The 17,354-nt window shown below is 36.6% G+C and overlaps 2 long non-coding RNA genes across 6 annotated transcripts in view; both read right to left on the bottom strand.

Moving 5' to 3' along the window:
• Window positions 1-780: 780 nt before the first annotated feature.
• LOC131199865 (uncharacterized) lies at window positions 781-12,021 on the bottom strand. 2 transcript variants are annotated; one of them, XR_009155457.1, is made up of 4 exons: window positions 10,011-12,021; window positions 6,941-7,104; window positions 1,919-2,028; window positions 781-1,254 (listed from the first exon to the last, which is right to left on the bottom strand). It is a non-coding gene; the product is annotated as an uncharacterized LOC131199865 (long non-coding RNA). The 2 variants fall into 2 exon arrangements; XR_009155456.1 differs by having other exon boundaries at window positions 10,017-12,021.
• Window positions 12,022-12,808: 787 nt separating this feature from the next.
• Window positions 12,809-17,354, bottom strand: part of LOC131199863 (uncharacterized) — a 32,317-nt gene continuing 27,771 nt past the window's right edge. For all 4 annotated transcript variants that reach the window (XR_009155449.1, XR_009155451.1, XR_009155452.1 and 1 more), the window contains one exon: window positions 12,809-16,025. This is a non-coding gene — a long non-coding RNA (uncharacterized LOC131199863). The remainder of the gene's footprint in view (window positions 16,026-17,354) is intronic.

Raw genomic sequence — 17,354 nt, 5'->3', positions numbered from 1 at the left:
ATAATCATAACCAAATCCTCTAGAAATGTAATATACCCTCATTCTCTCATCTAGAGACTAGGGAGAATTTGTTTGTCATAGATAATCCCTTCTCATTTCCTCCAAGTTGTAAATAATGAGCTAAAAAAAACCACTTTCCACTAAACTGATATTAAAAGAAAAGGAATAGAAAATAAGACACCAGGCCCACCTCATACAAATTTATAAAACTATATGTTATTGTGAGTAACAGGAAAGCCATTACGATGCACAACTATACAAAGAGAGGAAAGCTAGTACTACAAAATCTAGAAGAGATAGGAATGACATTTCTAGCTTCCGAATTCCTTTCAGTGCCCTCTTTCCTTCTAAGTAGCTGTTCATGCACTATTTTTTAATTTTATTATTAATTGAAGTACTACAGCTGCCCATTTCACCAAAAGTGATGCTGAGTGGCACACAACGATCAGATAAAAACCAAAGATATATAAATCACTAATATAGTCTATATTAACAACAACAGCAGCAGCAACAACAACAACAACAACAACAATAATAATAATAATAATAATAATAATAATAATAATAATAATAATAATAATAAAACAAAACAAATATATAAACCTCTAGGTCAGGGGTGTCCAAACTTGGTCCCTTTAAGACTTTTGGACTTCAACTCCCAGAGTTCCTCAGCCAGCTTTGCTGGCTGAGGGACTCTGGGAGTTGAAGTCCAAAAGTCTTAAAGGGACCAAGTTTGGACACCCCTGCTCTAGGTGAAGAGAGGATAAAAATGGCTACCTCACCAATATTTCCATTTCTCTGGGAGTCCCAGGCCTAATGGTAATATAACCAGGCCTTGAGAGCCTTCCAGACTTTCAAAGGAGACGTAGCTAAGATAATTCTGAAGAATGTGCCAGGCACTGTTGCAGAGAAAGCACATCTCCTGGTGAAGCAAGACCCCAATGCTTTATAATACAAGTGCTTTATGTTTATTTGTTAGGATTATAACAAGATCAGATATTACCAACTTGTATAAAAGTCAACGTGTCACTTAGAAAGCAGAAGTATACCATTGGGCAGGTATATGGTTTTGCAAGCTTTCGGGAAAGTGCAGAAATATTTCTACAAACTGTTCTTGTGACTATGTGGCAAAGAGGAGGGGGCATCGAGAGTAACACGTGTATCCAGAAGGTGTATGATAAGAGTAGACCATATATGGGCTTTTGTTTATTTCAACCAATTAGGATAACTTCTTCTTTTTTCTTATGGCAATGTCTGTAACCAAAAAGTATAAAAGATTATGTTTAAGCCATGCTCGATGCTCAGACCTTTGTTTTCCACCCGAGTGGGGGTCTGTGTCCTATTTGTGCAAATAATAAATTAATACTTGTTTCTCAAATCCTTCGTGGTCTTGTCTCCTCACTTTAAGACGTAAGTTTTCTACAACACTGGTACCCAACAAATGTAGGCCCCTAGTTGATTAGTTCCCTCATCATGCCTTTTCTGCTAGATCTAAAGGGGGGAGGGGCAGGGGTGAAATCCAGCAGGTTCCGGAGAACCGGCAGCGGAAATTTTGAGTCGTTTGGAGAAACCGGCAAATATCACCTGGCTGGCCCAGAGTTGGGTGGGAATGGAGATTTTGCAGTATCCTTCCCCTGCCATGCCCACCAAGCCATGCCCACAGAACCGGTAGTAAGAAAATTTGGATTTCACCACTGGGGGCGGGGGTGATGTAACTGAGGAGAAGCAATACAAGTATGTACCCAATTTTGTAAACCCTTAGCTGGTGGCAGCAGTTTGTTGACCGGGTCTGGGTTTAGCATTTAAGCAGGATTAGTCCTGGACTGTGTTTGAATGGGAGTCCACCAAAGAATACCAGTGTTTAGGTGAGACCAGAAAATTGACAAATGTCCCAGAAAAGTGCAAATTTCTGACTTACCCAGGTACCTTCCAGTTGGATTTAAGACTACAACCCAAATCACCAGTCACCAGGATTTTCCAGATTAGAGCTAGAAGTCATGCAGGCCTTTCACTTGTAGTAACAACCAGCTATGATACAAAGAAAAATTTGGGAGAAGGCTAAAAATAATATCCCTCACGGCTCCCCCAGTGGAATAATCAGCAAATGAAAAATAATCTGCACTGATCAGGGACAACAAGAAGGGCATGATGCTTTCGCCTGTTATCACACTCTGTCTCAGTGATTAACAGCTTCTCCCTTCTCTGTTCTTATTTTTTGTAAATAAACTGATATGAGAAACAGTATGCATTACGGTCCAAATATCTGAATTGTTCACCAACAATTGTATACAAGATTATACTTTCCTTTTCTAGCAGCAAAGGTTTTTCAAGCAACTGAAAGGAAATAAAATCCAAAGGTAAAACACATTTCAGCTTCAACAATGCTGCAAGTTGCATTCAGCTATCACACCTTCATATAGAAAAAGGTTGGCCATTAACTAAAAAAGCCATCTCTCTTGGTGCCTTTTCACCCATGACACATTCTTTAGGGATTAGATAGACAATGTTTAGGTTAGTGAAAATTCTGATCTTCCAGGAACCTGTTTGAGACCAGCAAAAATGCAGTTTAACCATTTATGGTATAAATTCTTAGGAACACACAGGCGGCAAATTTAGAAAGGAATCTAATCAATAGCTTCAGTGATAAATGCCACTTTAGCTAGTGTTAATTAGAACTGTTGACAGAAACCCATTCATAGCTTAATGATGAATTTAAACGACATCCTCAATTCTGGGGGGAGTAAGACCTTAGGGCGATACCAGTGGCATTGGTGTTTTATCAATCTTCCTCATATTTAATCTCCCATGGGAAAGTTCATGTGAGAAACATTAACAGCAGGCTGTACACTAAGTACCCTGTTTCTAACACTCTTGGGAAGCTAAGTTTTACCAGAATGAGGAGTCAGTTCTTATGATCTTTATATTGAGAAATCAAACACTTTGGAAAAAGCTTTTTAAAAAGGAGAAGTATGTCAAATTCTTTAAAAGTTGCTCATTAAGCTTTTCAGAGCAAGCAATAATTAAAGAATTCTATACAATTATGATCTCCAGTTTTCATGCTTACAATGTCTATTAAACTATTTATAAAGTATAAATATGTACTTTAAAGTTTGTTTTCACTACTGCAATTCAACAGGGGGAACAAATCAACAAGTTGCAAAGGCTCTTGTTTGCCTTTTTATTTATTTCCTATTTGGGAACAGAGGGCACTGGCTAGGAATGACTGATGATCGGAATACAGCCAGGTGAAAGAAAGGTCCCATTGTGAAATCATGGAAATGCTGACAAATTTGGCATGGCAGCCAAGGCCATGAAGCTGAATTTTCTCAGTCATTGTGTGTGTGGATTGGGGTGAGTAGATGATGTCTATATATCACCAATTGAAATAGCAGGGGTGCTATTCAGCAGGTTCTGAAAAGTTCTGGAGAACCGGTAGTGGAAATTTTGAGTAGTTTGGAGAACTGGCAAATAGCATCTCGGGCTGGCCCCAGAGTGGGGTGGGAATGGAGATTTTGCAATATCCTTCCCTCAGGAGTGGGGAGAAAATGGGGATTTTGTAGTATCCTTCCCCTGGAGTGGGGTGGGAATGGAGATTTTGCAGTATCCTTCCCCTGCATGCCCACCAAGCCACACCATGCCCACCAAGCCATACCCACAGAACCGGTAGTAAAAAAAATTGATTTCTACCACTGGTATGGAATTTCACAAACATATTTGGAAGACTAAAAGAAGATTGTCCATTGTGCCTTTATCAGTTAATCTCTAGACCAGTCCAAAATGATTCATTAATAACATGATTTTCTCATATGGATACAGCTCATATGATGGCCAGATAATAGAAGAAAGCCAACTATCCACACATTGAACCAAATGTTGAAAGTTTCTCCTATCAGCTGTTGCTAGAATCCCAATATAAAGTTGCTCTATGTAAGCTGATTCCTGAATGTTGATAAATATGACTAGGCCCAGAGAAAGGCAAAGAACTGAAAAGCAATCTTTTGTGTTACTCATAGTAAAAATTAAACATGAGTACATTAATAAATAAATAAATAAAATAATGGGGAACAGTTCAGACATTCTTGCTTGTTAAGAGTGAATATCTTCTTTAAATATATGGATCATATTTTTTACTTGTTCCCATTAAATATCTTTGCCATATTAAAAGATAATACTTAAGCATGGCTGTTAATTTTAAGTAAGAAAAAAATTAAAGTAAAAAAAGATTAAGGAGAATGAGTAGCTAATATATGGGGTATGACCATAGAAAAGTAATGGAAATATGTGCTCTTGCCTTCAAAAGTTTTGAGAAATGAATGTATTTAAAATTTCATGCTAAGGCAAACCTATCACAACACCTAGATTTGTTTGTGAAATCATGCTGCTATGCTAGCTTCAATGTCTTGCTCTGCATCTACACAGGACAAAAGTTCAATGTGACATTGGAAGTATTTGATCAAAGGAGAAGTTACACAGACATGCTATTGATTACACAAGGCATTGTTTGTTGTCAGTTCTGGGAAAGGCTATGGCATCTTTTTGGCAAGCAGAATTTGAAAATTTTGTTTTTAAAAACATTTGATTTTGTGAGATTCAAAGGATAAAGTGGTTCCATAGATGAAAAGCTAAGCTACCAGTTCCTAATAAATGGTTCATTTATAGATAATTAAAAAAGGAACCAGTAATTGAAGGAAAAGGGAAGTGGTATTGTATACAATGTTTAAGGATAAGCAATTAATCATTCCTTGGCAACACTATTCAATATAATCTGAGAAGAAGTTGATTGTAAAATCACTATTGATGGAGATAACAAGGAAAGAAAAAAAAGCCATAAAGAAGGTGAGAAAAGAGAACTGTAATTCTCATGTGGGTACCACTGGTGGTAATTTCATTATTAAATCAATCTAGTGTCAATTATTTGTTAAGCATTTATCCAGGAAAGTAAACATGCTCAGTTACCCTGTCAGGCATTATGTTTTCTCAGGTAACTGGGCCGCTGGCAAACAAAGGTTCTTAAGGAAGGGCTTTCAATCCCATTTTCTACAGTTATCAGGCACACCTTTTTATAGGACGTCAGCCGAGTCAGGATGAGGGCATGTAAAGCTCATCACAAATATAATTGCTACGGGAATGAGTAGGTGAGTACAACTCAGCCCTGCCTTTACGGGCTTTCAAAATATAACAAGTACAGTTAAACGTGACTAACATTTCTACAAAATAACTGCATTCTAAAGTAGGCCTCTCTTGGGATTTAAGGGACAAGTAACTCAACAAGCTAACACACCCTAAAAGCAGAGGAACAAGTATCACTCCTCTGTCAAGGTACTTACTGTCAAAGCAAAGCAAGATTATTTTCATACATGAGATGAAAAATCCCATGAGAACCTTGCCCTAACTCTGGCAGTTAAAATGAAATAATAGGGTTGTGTAAGGCAGCCAAGATCTGACTCAAATTTGCAATTCAAAGAGTCAACTCAATTTGAATCCACAATTTGATTAAAAAAAGCCAAGTCAGTTTGATTTGAATACATGACTCACATGCTTGATTTGATAAATGTGTGCAAGTGCATATGCAAAAGTTCACTGAATCTTTAAATTGCTTCAAAGGCATCATCTTCAGGCTGACATACTAAGCTGATTCCATGATTGTATCTGAAGATTCAGCAACAAATTGTCTTCAGATCAGATCTTTGCATTATTCCATTAAACAACTAATGATTAATTTGCTGCCCTTTTAGGTCACCCAGATTCTCCTCCTCTAGGCAATTGTTTTTCAGCTTGCAAGCCAGCTCTTTTCTAACTTCTCCCTTATGTATGTGGACTGGCAGTTCCTTATTCAGATCAAGTTCTGTCTGATAAGTGCTGTATAGAATTATTGAGTGTCCCATCTATGTTACGGGATTAAATCAGTGCATAGGGCAAAATTTAAACTTTCAGAACTTCTCACTCTTTAATCTAAACATATAATATTTATCCAAGCAGTCCTACTTTCCCTATTTTTTTAAAATCTGTTTATTTGTGAAATAAAACAAGATGTGTACTCAACACAGTCTGCTTTTGTTTGGTCATGCACTCTTGGGGAGGCTTTGCTAGATGTTTTCTCAATTTAGGGAAGTTCACTGTAATAAAACTTGAGAACTCCCTGTTCCATGGAATTGAGCTAAGTGGAAGTGTGTTATTAGGGGCTTAGAAGCCACAGAAGCAAAGTAGGAGACCCACGCAAAATAGGAGGAGGCAGTCCCTCATAAAAGGCTTATTAAGGCTCAGAGCCAATCCCAAGCCTCTTTGTCTAGCATTTTGTTATTATCTTATTTATCTTATCTTATTTATATTTACATTAAAAACTGACTTACAGATTACTCTAACAGCCTGATGGCTTAATTGCAATCCAGGGAATAACATGATGTATTTCATAAGGATTTCAATCGAACATCACTGTATTCTCATTCTTTAAATCTTGTTGATCATATGTAGAGTAATCTCTAACTAGTTCTGATGGACTCATGGCCATCAATCTATGGAGATTCTCAGTTATCCAGGTCACGGTTGTCCCAAAGTACTTTTTCAAGAGGCAACTGGACTTTCTGGTTTTATTTAGATGTTTCACTCCTCATCTAAGAATCTCAGTGTTCACAAATTGTACACTCAGTGTTCACAAATTGTATCAGCCCACTTGGACTCAGTAAAATTGCACAAAAGTCTTATGAAATATTAGTTATTTTATTATATGCATATGCATATTCAAAAAAGGAGTGTGCATCATGATGTGCTTTTTCATCTTATGTCTCATAATATCATGCAACACAATAAATTAATTAACTTCATTCTTGTTGAAGAGGGTGTTTCTGATGTTTTTTTTAAAAAGGCATTGTGTTCCCTCTACTCAAAAAGGCACAGCTGAACCCTACTATTCTGGACAACGTTTGTGCAGTCTCCTACTTACCTTTTTTTTTTTTTTAAGGGAAGGTGGTTTTTAGGTTTAGGTTTAGGTGGCAATTCCAGAGGATCCTGGAGTAAATGGATTATTTGGGCCCTTTTCAGTCAGGTTTGAGGCCCATATATAGGACTGAAGCAGCATTGGTCGCATTCATGGATGATCTCTGGCAGCTGTAGGATGGAGGAGGTGAATTAGGGTGTGTCAAATTTTTCAACTTTCAATTTCCAAACATTAGGGGTGCTCAAAAGTTGTGACATGCCTTGAGGATTGTAAAGATATTTTGGTTACTTTAATATAATTTAGATATGCTTGGTAAGTAACTACATAAATATCATAACTTTTTAACATTTTGTTTGTTTCATTGCTGCATCCATCCTTGGAGTTCTTGATTTCTCAGCAGCTTTCTACTTGAGCATGGTATCTTTGGGGCTGATTTCAGGAGTTGGAGATACAGCTTTGTGGTGGTTTACATCCCTCCTCCAAGGCCAGTCCCACTCAGTGAAAGGGAGCAAGAAATCCAGCTCATGGCCCCTGCTTTGTAGGGTGCCACAGAGATCAGTGCTCTCTCTGCTTTTAAAAAAAACCAGCTGCATGAAACCTCTGGGTAAAATCATCCATCACCATAGAATAATGGCGAGGGAGGGTTTCTTCCTGACTCACAGCTCCTGCTCAAAGAGAAGGTGGCAGCTATGGCTAGGAGGCCTTTTGCTCAACTTTATTTGGTGCATCAGTTATACCCTTTCCTGGATAGGGAAGTTCTCTGTTTGGTCACTCATGCCCTGTTCATTTCCCATCTGGACTGTTACAATGCATCCTGCATGGGGCTGTCCTTGAAAAGTATCAGGAAGCTTCAGCTGGGGCAGAACACGGCTGAGTGAAGGGCATATGTAGAACCTCTGTTCCAAAAACTGCATTGGGTGCCAGTTTGCTTCCATGTCCAATTCAAGGTGTTGATTGTTTATAAAACACTGTATGGCATGACCCCAGGCTACCTACAGAACTAGTTTCATCTCATTACATTGGCCCATCCCACCCATTCAGGCAGGGAAGGTATGTTGCAGACTCCATCAGTTAATGAACGGGGTAGGAAGAAAGCCTACTCTGCTATTGCTACCATCCTGTGGAATATTCTTTCCCCAGTGTGGCCTCACATGGATAGCCCAGAGGAATGCCCACCCGTGGGACTGGTTGGTACCCTGAGAACCTACCCTTCACCTTTTAAGTTAATTTAACAGGTTTAATCATCCTTGCCTTCTCCTAAATTCGAACATTTTAAAACTTTTTAATTCATATATAGTGTTTTTATATTTTAACATGTTATTGTACACAGCTCAGAGTTCCTTCCTGAGGGAAATGGGTAGTTAAAATGTGATAAATAAATAAATAACTTCTCTTGCGTGAGTTTTGTTTACAATAGCAGAATCTCATGTATTAACAATAGAAAGCAAAACATAAGATGTCAAAGAAGCAACAAAAATGCCTCTTCAAACAGCCTGTCCTGTTGCTAATTCCAGTAGACAATAAATAATTAAATGTGGCTACTGAAGGATCATCTATATTGACTCATCTTAACTTTGATCTATTCCATTCTAAACATTAGAATGTTAAGAATTATTTAAACTTTCCTTTCCTTCCCTTTTTCCTCTTTCCTTCCTTCAGCTTTTTTCTTTTATGGTGCAGTAGCTCTTTTGGATTGTAACTAGGGGCTATGTTTTTTTATTGATCACGTGTACTTCTGAAAGTTTGTATTAAATAACAAAAATAAATCCTGCATTCTAAGTAATCCATCTAAAAATGCCATTGTTGATAATTCTGATCCACAAGCCAAAACCCGTAAATGATCCTGAAGTTGGCATTGCTTACAAGAATGCCATGTTGTTACTATAGCAGGTATTTGAATCAGCTTAGCAATGTATCGACTGAACAGAGCCAGAATAAATGGGGCAGAGTAGAGCTAGTAGATTTGGGCTGCAAAAAATGGCATGAAAGAAATAACTTTGCTAGTAATCATCCATATTTTTTGCAATGTATATCTAGTGAATACATTGCAGATGTATATTTTTTAGACAGTGTAATGTGAAAAAGACCTTGGGAGACAAGATGGAGAAATACACTTCTTCAGGTTGATATCAGCCTTACCAGATAGCCCAGACAGGAAACACAACCCTATAAACTAATTCAACTTTAGTGTAAAGATACATTAACATAATTTGGTGAGTCTGAAAGTACAAAACTCCCATGTCTCTGTTATAGCTCAAGAAATTAGGGAAAGTCCTTTCTGAGATTTTTGCTATGCCCTCTATTCAGCTGCGGGCTATGACCTCTCTTGTTGACCATTCCCTAGGCAGCATCTCTTTACCCAATCTCCCAAGGTCTTTCTTACATACCCTTGCAAAGTTAACTTGCTGGTCTCTTGGTAACTAGGATCTCCCACAAATAGCAATCTATTTTTAAAAATAGTGCTTAAAGGTAGACATAATATAGTTTGATTTCCCAATTTATGGAAGCTTACACTTAATAGATCTAGGCTGGATGTGGTATTTTGTATTGCAAAAATCAACAAATAAAGTTGCTTATAATGGAATGAGATGCAATTTTACAAATGTTCCACACATGATTCCCCTCTCCCAACATGGAAAATAGGTAGAAGTGCTTATGAGGAGTAGGTTATCAGTAAAGATTCTGCAGCATCTTTGGGACATATTTTGTCTTGGAGATAGAAATATTAAGGGCTGCACCTTACCTCTGAGGTACAACATATGAGGCTCTATAGAGGAGTTTTTGCCAGATTGTAAATGCTAAATGTAACAGACTAATTTAAAATTGATATTGAACATTTCAGCATCAAAGATCTATTTACTAAAAGCCAACATTTTCACATTTCTGTTTTCAAACTTGAAACATCCGTGTTATACATTTGAGGAATGAAATCTCTTTGGGTTACCTTTCCTTGTAGGGCTCCTGTGCTTTGTCTAGACTAGTAGAAAAACTGAAAGGTAAATTAATTGAAGGAACAGGCCCATACTCCCTATCCCCTGCTCTTCTAGGAAGAAAAAGTGTAAAATTCAATACCTACACAAACCTGTTAGGTTAGCTATTAGACATTGTCATAGGGTGAGGCATGTTGGTATGCTGATGATACTGAGTTGTACATTTTTGTTCCAGGTTGATAGGCAATGCTGAGATACTTTCCCAATGTTTGAAGGCTATGAGGGTCTGCATGGGAAAGAAATGGTTGTGGGTCAACTTTGATAAAATCCAGTGGCTATTGGTTTTGAGCTGTCCTGGCTCCCACTAGACTTCAAGATGCTCCTTATTACCTATAAACTCCTACATAGCATAGTTATTTACAGGACCACCTGTCTCTGATCATTTCTGCTTATCTACAGTGAGCATGGTCTAGGTCTCTTCTTTGAAACAGTGTCATCCACTGTGACCTGGAAGATCTGCCTTCTTTGTTGTTGTACCACTTGTCCAATGGAGCACCATTTCCCCCAAGATTTGATCATTTCAACCCTGTTTGATGTTGTAGAAAACTCTTATAACCTGGTTATTCCCCAGGAACTGGCCAGGATGTTAGGTTATTAGATGAGCCCTGGTTATAGGACACAATGTATTTTTGTTTGTTTCTTTTAGGATCTTGGCTGCATTGTACCAATGTTATTGTTATTTAAATTTTTAGTTTTGACTGTTATGGGTTTAATTGCTGCATTGTTAAGCATCTAGAGTTGCAGAAGCAAGGTGTGCAGCCATATAAATCAAATCAGTCAGTTAACATATTTTGAGATTCTAAGGACCAACTCACTTGAATGTTTTTCTTTCCAAGCTGATATACGAAAATTGAACTCAGGGTCTGATTTCCTAACTTATCGGTTGAAAATACAGTATCTGTGTGCATATGGAAGATAGAGATTGAGCCAAAAAGAGAACCTGCTTATAACTATTAAAAAAGACTATAGCTCCGGAAATTAATAAGGCACCCATGGCGGCATCAGCATTGCTGCTTTAATAAAGGGGAAAATGGAGGGGCTACTTCTTCCCCATTTTTGAACTTTCTAACCTTGTTTCTTTCTGCTCTGTGTTGCAGAGTAAAGTTATCACCTAGCTATGTCAGTGCTATCTCTCCACCCTTCCTCTTCTCCTTATTAAACATTGCCTAAATTACCAAAAAATCTCTAAGAACATTTATGCCTCCTCTCACATCCACTATTCAAACAATTTGAATTCTGAAGAGTGAATAATTGTTTGGGTTTTCATCTGAGATGAGAATGAGATGTTCTGGCCTGATTTCCTGCCCCCAGTTTTTTTGAATCCTTCCTGATTGATTTTATCAGCCTTTGCTGAGATTTCACCAACTTTGGCTAAAAGAACAAAAACAGACAAAGAGTTCTCTTCAGACACGACCTGAGTAAAGTCTACAATATTTAGGTATTGGCTGCATTGAAAGCTAGCAAAATCAAATGCTGCCTGAAATATCAGAATCTGCAATTCTAGGTCAACAATCTCTGCTCTGCATCTATAATAAAGTTGTATTAGTGACAGCTAACACAACTTCCCCTTTCCCCAAGAACCTCACCTGACAATATGTTTAATGAAGAAATCTAAATTTTTTAAAAATATTGCTGTGCTGGTAAAAAGAACATATTGACTACTTTTTGAATTGCACTTTTATATCACTTACCATCCTATGTGTAATGCATCTATACATTAAAATGTCAAATAAAAAAAAAATCAGTGGAAGAAGAGAGGGAAAAAAGTACAATAAATGGCAGGAAGGACAAGGACAATGTTGCAATAGAGTAACAGCAAAATTAGCCAACAATCAAATTGTGCAAAGGTTTAAAAACATTAAATATGCCAGTAATTGGGGATGGGATTGAAGGAAAAAAAAGGAGACTCACCTTCCTCAGTCTGATCTTAATCAGGATGCAAATCAGGAGTGGGTTCTACTTACCTTTACTACCAGTTCGCAATGGGAGCGCGTGCACAGATCATCCATTATGACATCCGGGCGGGTGGGCAGAGCCTCCTGCTGCTTTTATGATTCACAAGAACTGGACAGAACCGGGAGCAACCCACCACTGATGCAAATGCTGATCAAAGAGATTTAAAAAATCCTACTGTAGGAAGTGGGATCACAGTCTCTCTCTCTCTCTCTCTCACACACACACACACACACAAACACACCCCTCCTGAGAAATATGACACTGGAAGAACAATCACACATCCTTCTACTGTAGTAATAATATTTTTTTAAAAAAAGGAGGGGGAACAGCTTATGAAACTTTTGTAGGTTCATCTTAACTTTTGACTAAGCCAAAAGGGATATGCAGATTGAGGATAGGTTTAAGTGGATAATATCTGCAGTAGATAATTTTGTTGTTATTGTTAATTGCGAAATCGTGTCCGACCCATCGTGACCCCATAGACAACATTCCTCCAGGCCTTCCTGTCCTCTACCATCCTCTGGAGTCCATTAAAATTCATGCCTACTGCTTCAATGACCCCATCCAGCCACCTCGTTCTCTGTCGTCCCCTTCAATTAACTAATATCTGATGAAAGAAAACCAGAGAAACAAAAAAGGAAATTAGGCTCGCAAGGAAACTAAACCAAGAAGGCTTCTTGGGTATGTCAAGAAATAAAAGGAAAAATATGGTAGCAGCAGCCACTAGAATAGGCCAACTGGTAAATTCTCCTTCTCTAAATTGATCATCTGTCAGAAATGCTCCAGTAGATCCTATACTGAGCAGAAGATTGGACAACGTTATGTTTACAATTCTATTCTATCCATACATTCATCTACCCACCCACCCACCCACCCACCCACCCACCCATCCATCCATCCATCCATCCATCTAAAATTTTATGCCTTCTATCTCCCCTATAAGGTGACTGATTTCCAGTTATAATAAGTCCTTTGGAGGTGTTGCTCTTTAGAAAGTTGCCTGGCATGAACCAGAGATAAAATCTGCTTCATGGTTTAACAGTAATGTTCATGTCTCTAATCACTCTCCTCTTATCATACTACAGTTTTTCCATTTGTGAAAAAAAAGAATTCTGAACTATATGTGAAAGCATAATTTAGCTGTGTGTGTGCGAGAGAGAGTGAGTGATCTTTATTGAAAGGGTCATTGTTTGGTTCATTTATTTGTGAAACTTACTGGATATTTGAGAGGGCAACAGCTGAAACTGAAATTATTGTGAGGTAACAGTGTGATCCTTTCCTTTAATTCTCAGATTCTTGGTGCTTTCACAGAATCTCAAAAGTTCTCAAGAGAGCTTATGAAAGAACCTGGAAGTCTCATGAGACAACACACAACTTTAGTATTCCTGTATACATACTGTGTAAAATCACTGAACATTTATGAGACTTGGTAGTCTTTTCAAGATTTCATATATTTTATTTTTCTAATATTTGTTAATTGATATACATATTGAGTTTGGATATGTTGCCAAACTTTTGGCCATTTTCATTTTAAAATCATGAGTACTAATAGAATTTATTCTTATTTTTTCCTCAAAATTTTGTCTCCTGGCTCTTATTCCTCATTTCTGGAAATGGGGATTTGAGATTGCTCTCATTAGTAAAGCAGTTCAAGTGCCATCCAATGAGATGGATACCTAGGTTACTTTAGATTAGTCACTAGTCCTGGTAACAGAAGAGGACGGGACTCTTATCTTAGTGCAAACTAGGAAAGCTTGCTTTAAAATACATAGTTTTATAAAACTGAAAGATTTTTAGTTCATATCTCTCATTCTGCAAACAAGGTCAACAAATTCAGCCTAGTCACATTAGACCAGTGTAACTCAACCTTGGCAAGCTTAAGATGTGTGAATTTCAACTCACAGAATTAAAGTTGCTAAGGTTGAGAAACATTAAACATTACATTAGAGCAGTCAACAGCCTTTATTTATTTTATTTATTTGACATAATAGTATATGTAAGCGTAAGCATGAAATAACTATATGATATATAAGCATATATATAAGTATAAAAAAAGAAAAACTATACGAATTGAATTGAAAAAATATACAAGCCTTCATGGGAATTGAATTGAGAGATGTATTTGACTTCATTAATGCTGGGTGTGGTGAGTGGAGAAACAAGATTTTTACCTTACTTATCTTGTTTTGCATTTACTAATCTGTATTTTGTCTCTATTATTATAAAAAGCTTGTTTGCCTGGAAAGGCCAAATGATGTATTTGAATCATTGTTGCATGAATCTTTGGAATAACTTGACAAATAGATGGAACAAAGTAGGGTTTCATTTTTTATTTTTTTTTAAATATTCTTCTTAAAGTTTACAAATACTAATACGCAATAAGAAAAGTATAAAAAGAAAAAAAAGTGCAGAGATAGAAAAAATAAAAGGAGAAAAAGATATACTCCCCCCTGCCTCCAGATAAGTGTAAACAACTTCAGATGTAACTTAACATCTTCTCTAGTATTCCAATTAAAGAGATCTCTTCTTCCAATATAAAATCCATCATTCAGTTCTAATCAGCAAAAGTTTAGTAAGAGCTATCAGAAACAATAACACATATATTTTAACCTTAATCAAATAAATCCATTTTGTATTCTAACATATCATTTTCTCTAAGAGATAAAGCAAAAGAAATCTCTCCCATTTATAAAAAGTTTTTTAATGCCGGATATTCAACCCTGGTCAAAAAGAAATTCTATTAATTACTATCAGAAACTACTATACATATATTTTATCCCTGGTCAAATAAGTTCATTTTATATTCCTTCTCTTATTTTGAAAAAGCTTGGTCTTTAATCTTTGGTAATGTCATACAAGTTGATTTGTTATCATTTTAGCTTTTTCTTCTTTCAGGAACAGCTTCAGTAGTTTAACACATACCTTTTATAAATCCAAAATAAGAAAGATCCAAGAATTCTTCTTATTTGTATGTCCCCTTTAGTTATTAAGACATCAGCGGGTTTCAACTGGAAATCCATTGTGGGATCCTTTTCCATATCATTCTGACATTTTTAAACCTATTTTCAAATCAGCATCTTTTTCCATGTCAAACATGGCACTTTTAAAAAATTCATTTTCAAATTCACATTCAAATCAGTCCCATTCTCTGTTTTATCTAGTAAAATATGTTCTTCTATATCTTGTGTTAAATCCATCTTTATAATATCAGACAAGTAAGTAATTTCTGAATACATTGTTCCTAAGCTTAATTTCTTCTATAGTCAAATGATATTGCTCCATAATACAGCCTTGTATTAATGGCTTTCTTGTTCTTCGATTATAATCTTTAGTTCTCTCTGGTTCTTCCAGTCAGTCAAAGTCTTCTCATATTGTATGTTTAGATTCCAATCATCAAAACTTTCACATGGGTGGATTTGTCACAGTTAATTTCAAAATCTTCATAATTCTTTTATAACATTTTAAATACCTCACAGAAAATATTTTTCAAGTCCATTTTAGCACCTTAACTTTCCAGAAATAACATTCTAGTTCCTTTTTTACTGTTTTCTAAAAATTAATATTTTTCTTTTCTTAATCCACAAACTCACAACTTTTTTTCATTCAGGGTAAAAGAAATTCTCCAGTCAGGATGAAACTTGCCCTTCAGAACGTTCTTAACATCAAGATAATCATTAACAAGCAACTTCCTAAAGTAGTTAAGAGAGGAAGTATGTGAATCCAGTGTCTGCTTGAAGATGCTGAACCACAACTAAGACAGGATGATTTTCCTCCAGCTTCTAGGGCTCTCAAACCCATTAGAGATCACTATTTTACAATCTCATTGCAGGGACCCTCTGTGTGGAGCAACCATGTGGGTGACACAGTGACCACATAGTTGGGTTTTCTCCATGATGATATATCCCCAACCTGTTCTTTCAAGCTTCCCAATGGTGCCACCATCACCACTGTGAGTTCATCACTTTGCTCTTCTCCTCTTTCCTTCCACCTTTCCCAACATTAAAGCCTTTTTCAGAGACCTGGGACTTCACTTAATGTGCCTGAAGTAGGATAACATGAACCTGCCATTTGTGCCTCAAACGAAATCTCTGGGTTGATTTGTTCAATCATCCATTGTTGTTTTCTTGATTGTACTCTCAGGAAATCTGAGTGAAATGAGGAAGGTATTGAGTAATATATCTTAGGCTGCATTCCAGATAAAAAAGGAGAGGTCATGGCTTCAGATTTTATGACCCAGAGAATATCATATATCATACAGTCTGTTTTTCACATGAAATGAACATTGCTTGCAAATTAATGACCATACATGCAAATTAATGTTATCGAAAAAAGAATGCATAATACTAAATCTATAGGCAAGCTATGTTTCTTTTTTAAAAATATGTCTGGAACTATACTTATATTACAGGCTGGTTTTTTTACCTGACTACCAAGAGCTACAAAAGGAACGACAAAGTCTCTTGAAGGGGAGAGGGTCAGAATTTACTGGCTGTTTTTTCTTATTTTGGGAGAAGAATATTTGCTCCTTTATTTAACCAAAATAGGTGTGTAAGAATATTAACATACCTATTTTTCCTTGTTTTATAAGAAACAAATCAACAAAAACTCTGGAAAATGAAATGTGTTGCTGCTGAATGTCAACTACAATTTCAGAGTGATCTGGGCCAGAAAAAAGGATGGAAAAAACCCTGAAGTGCCTTCCTGAATATTTTCACAGAGGTTACAAGTGAGAGGTGGGTTTCAGCAGGTTCTGACCAGTTCTGGGGAACCGGTAGCGGAAATTTTGAGTAGTTTGGAGAACTGGTAAATACCACCTCTGACTGGCCCTGCCCCCATCTATTCTCTGCTTCCCGATTCCCAGCTGATCGGGAAGAAATGGGGATTTTGCAGTAGCCTTAAAAATTTTGAAACCCACCACTGTTACAAGTACCATTATGTTTTAATCTCTCTGTGAAGTTGCACCATAATATTCTTTCTATAATCTATCCTGTTTAATCATCAAAGCCACAAACCCCATTTACCCCCCATTGTTTTGACAAAAGTCCATAAGTCACCAGTAAATGGAGATAATGTCTTTTCTCTAATCCTAATCCTTTTCTCTAAATTAATTTATCCATCTCTCGGCAATTGCCCTCAGAAGTATATCATCAACAGTGCCATGAGTTTGAAGGAATGAAACAGGAAAGAGAGGGACTGTTAGGTTTTATGCAGATTCACCTGAAGCATTATTATTATTATTATTATTATTATTATTATTATTATTATTATTATTATTATTATTATTATTATTATTATTATTATTATTATTATAGATGGCCAGGTTTAAATATAATCAATTTATTAAGCAGTATTTTTTCTATTATTGAGCAAATAGGATACAATGGTACTGAATATAATTAAACATTGATTGTTAAACCAAGCCAGTTAAGATTTTGGTTGCCTAAATAATATTGAGAGAAAGGCTGTATTATCCC

Source organism: Ahaetulla prasina, chromosome 5, assembly GCF_028640845.1.
Source record: "Ahaetulla prasina isolate Xishuangbanna chromosome 5, ASM2864084v1, whole genome shotgun sequence".
Classification (NCBI taxonomy): Eukaryota; Metazoa; Chordata; class Lepidosauria; order Squamata; family Colubridae; genus Ahaetulla; species Ahaetulla prasina.
This window is presented reverse-complemented; position numbering and strand designations above follow the sequence as displayed.